The 9,324-nt window shown below is 38.8% G+C and overlaps 1 pseudogene; it reads right to left on the reverse strand.

Moving 5' to 3' along the window:
* Positions 1-1,288: 1,288 nt before the first annotated feature.
* LOC133026786 (leukocyte elastase inhibitor-like) lies at positions 1,289-7,182 on the reverse strand (annotated as a pseudogene).
* Between the last annotated feature and the right edge of the window lie 2,142 nt (positions 7,183-9,324).

Below are 9,324 nucleotides of genomic sequence, written 5' to 3' on the forward strand. Positions count from 1 at the left end.
ACCCTATTGTATTTCCAGATTTCCATCAGAACTTCTGTAGTAGTTATATCTTCATGCTGGTCTTTGCTCTGTAGTTCTTTGATGCTGCTTTCAGAAATGCACTGAACTCTGGATAATCTCCGGACATTCTGTATAGTTTCTCCTGACAGTCCACTTGTAAATGCTCTTGATAATGTCCGAATGACCCCATGTTAGAATACAGCAGGAAGTCCTCCAGAGGATTCACTATGAGTGAGTAGATATGTTCATGATTATTCTTACACGCAAAAGACGCAAAACTGAAAAAGATAAATAAAAAAATAACAAAAATATGAAAGAATGAAAAAGCAGTGCCACACACAAAGAAGACACATCCAGGATGTCAAGATAATTCTTGCTGATAAGGACCAACACCAGTGTTGATGTGCTGCAAACAAAAACATATGATCTCAGCATTGATCTCTTCCCGTATTTTATTATATATCACTAAAAGTTCAGTGCATGTCTACTTTTCCAAATTTTTTAACATTATAAAACAGATTTGGTATTTCCCTGGAGATGCTTTTCTACTCATTGTCCATTTGCTTCGAGGGATTGATAACTCTGCTGCTTATTAATAGTGCATTGTTAAAATTACAATGGTTAAACGTCATTATATCCTTCTTATACTCACTATACACTGAACTAGACAAAATGTGAATGAAAGGGTTATTTTCTTTTTTAGAAAAAAAGTTGACAAACAATATTTAGGGATCAACCAATTTTATTCCATGTGTAAAAGCATCAGGATACAGTAACATATTTGGTCAAAACAGCATATGAACTATTTTTTATGAAAAGTCATTATATGCATAGAAGTGCAATACCTAATAACCACCAAGCACAGATCTATTTGCAAATATACTTTCATCACAATATTTTCTTTGGTTTGCTGAATATATAATATAATGATATTGCATGTTATATAGAGACAGTGCAGAGATTATTTCCCCAATCATATGTTCACCTGGTGTACAGGTAAAGTTGACCTCTGTGCTGCCAGCTAAGAGTCTAACGTACAGGATAACAAATTACACTGTAATGGTATAGATGCTGCAGCAAAGAGGGCCAAATGTGTATTAAAGGGATAAAGTGACCAAACTCTGAACAAGAACAGATTGGGTGCAATGTAAGCAGAGAGCTTGTGTTCAGGATAAACACAATGACTCATGTGAGAAGTGAGGCAGACGAGAGCCAAAGTAAAAAAAATAATCTTGGGATGGAATCAAATTCTAGAGCAGTATCTCTCAAACGCTCAACAATGTAGTTCTCACTGAGGGGAGCAGAAGCGGCCGGCAAACAGAACGCTCATTGTGGGGTTATGTCGGATAAAGAAGAGGAAGGGATGGTCTGCAATGAATCTGACTGGAAACAATCGACAACACTGCAGCGTCATGACGCAAGCAGTAACAGCAGCAGCCTCGGTTCCCACCTCATTGACCTCAACAAAAGCCTTGTGAACAACCTTTGACAGCACCAGGTCATTGGAAGGAGACATGCCTGTAACACAAAAAAAGAGGGATGGAGTATATTTCAAGAATGGAGAACACACTGACTTGGGAGAACTTCAGGATTCATTGAGTCGATGGTAGCCAGATTAGTTTTATTGTTTCCTGATGTTTAAATGATTATGAATTAATCTGATGTATGGTGCAAGTCCTACCTGAGAAGTCACTCATTGCCTCATCGAAAGCATCCACCATGCCCATGCTGATCAGGACATCCTTCATGTCATAACTCTCCTCCATCTTGAACCGAGGCAGGCCCAGTTCAACCTCTTCTTTTTCCATTGTGTCCATTTCACAAAGTTCTCATAGGTCAGCTCCTTCTCCAGCTGGACATGTAGACAAATTCAAGTATTAGTTTGTCTTGTGGGTTTTTGTATTTGTGGAAGTGCATGTTTGTGCATGTCCTACCTTCTCCAGACCAGTTGAACTATCGTCTATATCCTTGGGAGAAAGATGAGCATGCTGAGCTCCTCCCCTTTGTAAGGAATCTCCAAGACCTGAAGAACAGTGTGTTTCCATAATGATAAAAATATACTATATACAGTTGATATGCAAAAATCCAAAACACTAATCAATAGTTAGTTTCATACTTACAGTCAAAACGCATGTCATCAATTTTTTATTGAATCATGATTGGCCTAATTCATATTTAATAGAACTTTGTAAACTAAAGAAATGAATTATCAATTTTGTTCTCTGGTCAACTTACAGTTTGTTGACAAGACACACTGTTTTCACTGACTCATCAAATGGATGTCTTGATTACCTGACAGTTGACTTCAGAGATGAAGGTCAAAGGGAACTCGGTTTTCCGATGCATCATCTTCACTGGCTTTGTCTCATTCTAAAACAGCAAACAGGAGAAGCAGCTGAAAGCTTGTTCACATCACTTTGTTGCAGTCATGCAGAAAAAAAGCGTAGAGTGAGAACACTATGACATCATTACTGAGAGAACAAAATATGGGTTATGGATAGTGGTTGTAAGTATAGTGTGCTTTTCTAGACATGATGACCACTCAAAGCTCTGTACAGTAATTTTTTTTTGCACTTCACCAATTCTGACAAATATTGCATCTTTGTGCAACACGATCTCTATCATAGATCACTGCTGAGACATTCAGCCTATCTTGCTGAAGGACACTTCGGCATGTGGAACGGGAATCTGCCCACCTTCTGGTGGATGAATCGCTCTACCTCCTGAGCCACAGCCACCCCCTTAAACATGTTTCCTCATCTGGATTTTATATGACACTAGGAAACCTTGTAAACAGCTGCTACTAAAATGGCAAATTCCCTAATTGAGGCAAAGGATTGCAAAACATTATGTGCAGCTCTTTTTATGGAATTGTCAAAGGCTTTTGACACAGTGGACTTCGTCATCTTGGCGAATAGACTCGAATTGGCTCATCTGAGCATGCTGTAATTTGATTTTCAAACTACTTGTCAGTTGGATCATAATGTGTCCAGGTTGCTTTGTCTTCCTCTTTTTTCCTGCCTGTATCAAAAGGCGTACCGCAGGGTTTATACTAGGGCTTCACCATGTCAATAATCCCTGTGATAGTTGATAAAATGCTGCCATTCTTATGCAGATGACATAACTGCTACTGCTCATCCAACTTAGTACTACAACTGACTACTGTACCACTCTTGAATTCCTGCTATCTTCCTCTGATGTTATTCCGTCCTGTTTAAGAAAACTCAAGTTGGTGTTAAATGCAGACAAATCCCAATTAATGTTATCTTCAGTCCAATTTTACCTTGTTGATTCTGAACTGAGCATCTTTTGTGTCATTCTCCTTAAACTGCTTGTTCCAGTTGCCTTTGAAGTAGATGGCATTCACCAGCACCAGCCTGGTCATGTTGTCCAGCACACCCTGGGCCAGCACACCCTGAATTTAAGCATTTGAAGTACAAATTTGAAATGATGAAGAAATGACAAGCTCAGTCACTGTGTTCCCTCAACAAATTAATGAGGTAAGCTATATTAATTTACCAAAAACAGATCATCTTAAAGGACTGGTTACCATATTCCACTAATACCTGTGAGTCCAAGTGAACATTTGTGCCAAATTTGAAAGGATTCTCTCGAGGTGGGATGCAAACAAAAATTTGTCTGGTCATTGACCTTGATCTTTGACCACTTAAATCGAATCAGTCCATCCTGGAGTCCAAGTGAATGTTTGTGCCAGATGTACTGAAACAACCTAAGCAGGTTCCTGATGTTGCATATTCACAAAAACATTTGACCTTTAACCACCAAAATCAAATCAAATTGTATCAGATTTGAGGTTGTTGCGTTCAAAAGACCAAATTCCCACAAGGAAGTCTTGAAATATCATATTTACAAGAATGGAAAGGACAGATGAACAGACATATTGACCTAGGTACTAACGTACAGTCAACGTGAAAACATTATGATTCTGTCCACTGGGTGACACTGGTGCGGAGGAATAATAAAACTGGATTAAACTCTCTGCCCCTTCTGGATCATCATCTTTCAAACTGGTGGCATTATTAGGCCACGTGCAGTTTTGCCAGTCTGGACATTTCTTGTTCTATATTTGGATTGCATTGCACAGAGGGATCATGCAGGACCATTAACATACTGGTGAATGTGTGTGACCCACCTTGAGTCTGCTTCTCCACCCACTTGTTGATGTTAAGTCTTGCCGCTTCATGGCTGGTTTTGAAGTCCACAGACTCCAGCTCTGCATCATAGTGCTTCCTGGTTTCTCCCAAAAAATCCTGAAACCATTAGCAAAACATTTACTGATTCAGATCACACAAACAAAATAGTCTCTTCACTTGACCTAGAAGAGTTTAAAGTCGTTACAGCAGGAGAACATTTGCACAATCACTTCCTTGCATGCTTGTTTGCTGACCCTCAGTCATCATTCCTTTTTTTTTCCTTTTTCCTTTTTTTCCTCTCACAACCCTCCACACCCCATGAACACGCACCTCTACAAACTGGTAGGACTGCTCCCCGTACAGTCTGTTGGCAACACTGAGGGAGTACGGAGCATCTGCCTTGTTGAGTGCATTCAGCAGTTTACTGAAGTCAGCGTGGACGTTGTCCTGACAGTGCTTGGTCTTCAGACTCTGTAGAGAAAGTAGACAAAGGCATGTTAGAGAGACACTCTGAGCCAGTAAAAGATCCGTCTAACTGGTCTGCTGTTCAACTCCCCTGTTGAGTGATGAGAACATTGACAAAATCTCAATCTCTTATTGATTAATATTTTTCTTGTGATCCACCATAAGTTATATATGTTTTTGTGTGTGTCTTAACAACAAAAGCTGAAAAATATCAGGTCTATTAAATTTGCCTTCGCCATATATCCTGGTACAGCACAGTGTCCATGATAATGACTTAATGGATAAGGTTTTATTATCTGGTTTAATCTGATGGCTTTCAGTTTCTGTATGTTCAAACCTCATAACTACATGTGATTATGGAAGACACATACATTTCCTAAATTACATCAATTGTTAATACTGTCATCTTCAGTCATTGCTTTCACTGTTTGTCTTATTTTGTGACTCTAAGGGTGTACTGACCGCATCCTGACTTTTTCTAAGTAAGATTTTAACCTAAGTTTGAATCTTGTGAGCTGGATTTGAGATTTTTTAACAAACAGGTCACAATAGAGTGAGAGTGAATGGATTTTTATCAGATAAAGTTTGCTATTCCACTGGCTCACCACAAGGGTGTGTGCTCTCCTTTGTTTTGTATCCTTTACAAACATGTGTCAGAGCTCTTTAAAGACAGGATCATTTAAAATTACGCAGAGGACTCAGTGATTGTGAGTCTGCTTCAGGCAAGTTAAATCAGTCAGAGACCTGTTGTTGAGCACTTTGTTAAGTGGTGCAAGGAATCATTCTTCCAACTTATCATTTCAAAAACCAAGGATATGGTCATCGATTTCAGAAAACAGGTCAAACTGAGGAATGTGTGGATCGTATATATACCATGGGACTATTGTTGAGTCCAAACTGAACTTTGAAGCAAACAGTGAAGCTCTGTCCAAAAAGGGTCAGTAGCGTTTGTACTGTTTAAGGAAAATGTCCTATTTTAATATTAGCTAAACCATGCTGACACTTTTTTATTATGCTTTTATTGAGTCTGTTTTGTCTTTGTCTTTGGAATCATGGTTTGGTACCCTGTCTTTAAAGGACAGAAATAGACTGAGTCAGATGACATGGTCCAGTCGGCTGATTGGTGAGCCTCAGATGAGCCTACAGTCCTTGAACACCACACAGCTACAGAGGATAGCCAGCTCCATTAGCATGATGACTTGCATCCTCTACATGGGGAATTTCAACTTCTACCCTCTGGTCGAAGGTTTACAGTCCCAAGGGGTAAAACGAAACGCAAAAGAAAGAGATTTGTTCCATCTACAATTGTTCACTTGAACGGTTTATAGTCAAATTTGCACTTATGTCCCTATCCAGTTTCCATTGATAGCATAGATTCTTGTCTTCTGTCTGTTTTTTTTTTATAATTTGTACTGTTTTGGATGGATGTCTTCTCTTTCTGTTGCTGCAAAACAAATATACCTACGGATACAAATTAAGTATCCTTAACCTTAAGCTTTCTATAGCAAAACATCACATACCTCCTGTCATTAAACCTGGTCAGAGTCTGAACAGCAAATCTTTATCATTGTTAGTGACTCTGGAAGACAAAGCTGGTGATTCATGTTGAACGTGGGCGGACACAGATGCAGTTCTCTGCTCTTTGTATTCTGACACTCGTCTCAGTGAAGAGTAAAAATCATGGGAACATCTGAAGCTGCAGGTTGTGGAGGTGCATTTTAAATCTTTCTGCCCACTAGAAAATAAACAAAGTGTGTGTGTGTGTGTGTGTGTGTTTGCATGCTGTACCTCTGACATCTGTGTGTGTGTGTTGCCTCTGGCCCCCAGCATCACCATAGCCAGGGCTGAGGAGATGCTAAATGGAGAGTAAAAGACATTTGCTGCCTTGTCGTTGTCACTCAGTTTCTTGAACAGATCCAGACAGAAGCTGGTGTTGGCCTTGGACAGAGCGGCTGATGATGCCATTGTGTCTACAAAAAAAGCAGAGCATTAATTATTACATGGCTCATTTTAAATGTATCTCTTTATCTTTTTATGTTAAATGTATCTCTTTATCTTGGGTTATCTTATATTTTAGTTTAGATGTATTATTCCACTTTTTGGCATTATAATCTTTTTGAAAATCATGTAAAGCACCTTGTAATAGAGCAGTCGTTAGTGAGATTATTATTAAAGTAAAGTGGTGATTGTTGCCACTAGTTAATTATGATTCTATTGAAAGGGAAAGTGTCTTTGGCGACATGATTGTAAGTTCATCAGCAGACAAAAACTAAATATACATACAACACATCCTGAATGTATTAAATTTACACACTTTCTAATGGAGTATGCTGAAAATAAAACTGTTAATATCGCAATGAAAACAACTTTATGTTAAATAACACCATTTGTACAAACTATATTCTTCCCATGAAGCCAGACCGTGAATGGACCTGTTTCTAACATGATGCATTTAAAACCAGTTTGACCAGAAATCCTGTGTCTACAAAATAACATCCTAGTCTCTACTTACATTCAGACAGCTTCCTTCAGTAGTCTGTCAGGGCGAAGAGGCAGGTTCTTTATTTATATGCTCAGCTGACACACCCCCGAAAACACAAAGCTACTTCCACGTTGTAGCATGTCTGTGTATGGAAGCTGAAAGGTACGGAAGCGTATTGCATTCACTTGAATAAAAAAAAAAAAAAAAAGCTATTTTTTTTTCAAGTGAATGCAGTACGCTTCCGTAGACAACACATCTACTTCAGATTTATTAAAAGGTTTGCAGTTGCTTTGTTTTGAATTGTTTGTTAATCTCTGCTCCTAAAGAATATTTTAAAACAACAACCTTCAGTCCGGAGCAAGAATCAGTCTATGAACTGAAAATAAAGAACAATGTGACAATGACAGAACAATACAGGGAGGATGAGAACAGTATGTTTGTTTGTGTGTCTTATTCTATTTGAAAAAACACCATTATTATTGTTAATAATAATAATAATAATAATGATAATACTAATCTTAATTATGTCAACTTTATTATTTTGTTTATCCAACAAGAGAGATAATAATCCTGTTATTGCAACACTAATCTCATGATATGAACATATCATCCAGCCCTTTAATTTACACAGAGAGGAAAACAGTTTTAGAGTAAAATGCCTGGAGACTTACTCACTTCCCTAGGAGCACTGACTCATATCAAATATTTCCCCATTCATTCACAGAGTGTTTCTTAACATGTCCTGAATACACAACCTCCCCCCCCGAGCACCAAATCTGTTAGAGAACCCCACTGTGTTTGAAAGATCTTTTCCTGCTGGAAGTTTATCTGAGTCCATCGGTTCCTCACTGGAATCCTTCTGCCACCCTGTGTGATAGATATGAATCAAATGAATACACCACACACACACACATATATAAACTCATGCTGCTCAGTTAAGACTCGACAAGGTGAAATTGCCTTAAAGAAAACACCCACTTAAAGTGACACTTAATTGGGACAGTTATGAATCTCAGCTAAAGACCCTGTTTGTTCAAAGTCTATTAATATTCAACATATCCAGTGTCCAAATTGCACTAAACTCCACAGTGACCTGCCTTGGGCCCTTACAAACACACATGACAAGTGTGAAGCTGAAAGAAACCCACGCTACATGACAGGAATGCAGAGCACGATGATGTCACCTGATGGATGAATCACAAAAGTATTACAAATAAAACGTAGTTTATTCCAAACTCCCACTCATTACAGGCTTTTACACTTTATATTGATTATTTGCCTGTTGAACACATTGGTTAAGTTTTTGACAATGAGCTGATGAGATTATATTCCTGTATAATCACATAAATTAGAAAGCCACTCTTTCACAATATTGCAATTACATGTATTGAGATCAGATACATATACCATGTACACATAACTATAAAATACAGTACTAACATGAAACACAGATCCAGCTCTTTGTATTCTGACACAGTGTTTCTGTGTCAAAATTCCTTTTAGTTAAGAATCGTCTCAGTGAAGAGTCAAAATCATGGGACTGCTGAAGCTGCAAGTTGTGGAGGTGCATTTGAAATCTTTCTGCCCACTAGAAAAGAAACAAAGTGTGTGTGTGTGTGTGTTAGAGTATGTTTGTATGCTGTACCTCTGACATCTGTGTGTGTGTGTGTGTTGCCTCTGGCCCCCAGCATCACCATAGCCAGGGCTGAGGAGATGCTAAATGGAGAGTAGAAGACATTTGCTGCCTTGTCGTTGTCACTCAGCTTCTTGAACAGATCCAGACAGAAGCTGGTGTTGGCCTTGGCCAGAGCGGCCAACGTAAGTCCAAGGTAAGTGGACAGCCTCTGTGCTATTATACTGAAAAAGATCTTCCCTTCGACGTTGAGAAGGGCGATTGGTCGGAATTGACTGATGTCTGTTGCATCCTTCTCTTTCGGGATTAGCACACCACCAGCCCTTCGCCATGCCTTTGGTATTATTTCCTTCTGCCACACCATGGTTGAGTGGAGATACAGGGTTTGCCTCCTTCCCTTTGAGATGCTATAAAAACGGGCTGAAATGTCATGATTGACAACTGACTCGTGATTTTCATTATACTTCATCCAACGAGACCAAAATACATTTTAAAAAACACTGCAAAGAGACATTTTCATAATTTATGAAACCCCAGTTTTATTATGTCTTGCAATTACCACAGTGGTACTTGCAATTTGTGTGGTAAGA

This window comes from Limanda limanda, chromosome 20, assembly GCF_963576545.1.
Source record: "Limanda limanda chromosome 20, fLimLim1.1, whole genome shotgun sequence".
In the NCBI taxonomy this organism is placed as follows: Eukaryota; Metazoa; Chordata; class Actinopteri; order Pleuronectiformes; family Pleuronectidae; genus Limanda; species Limanda limanda.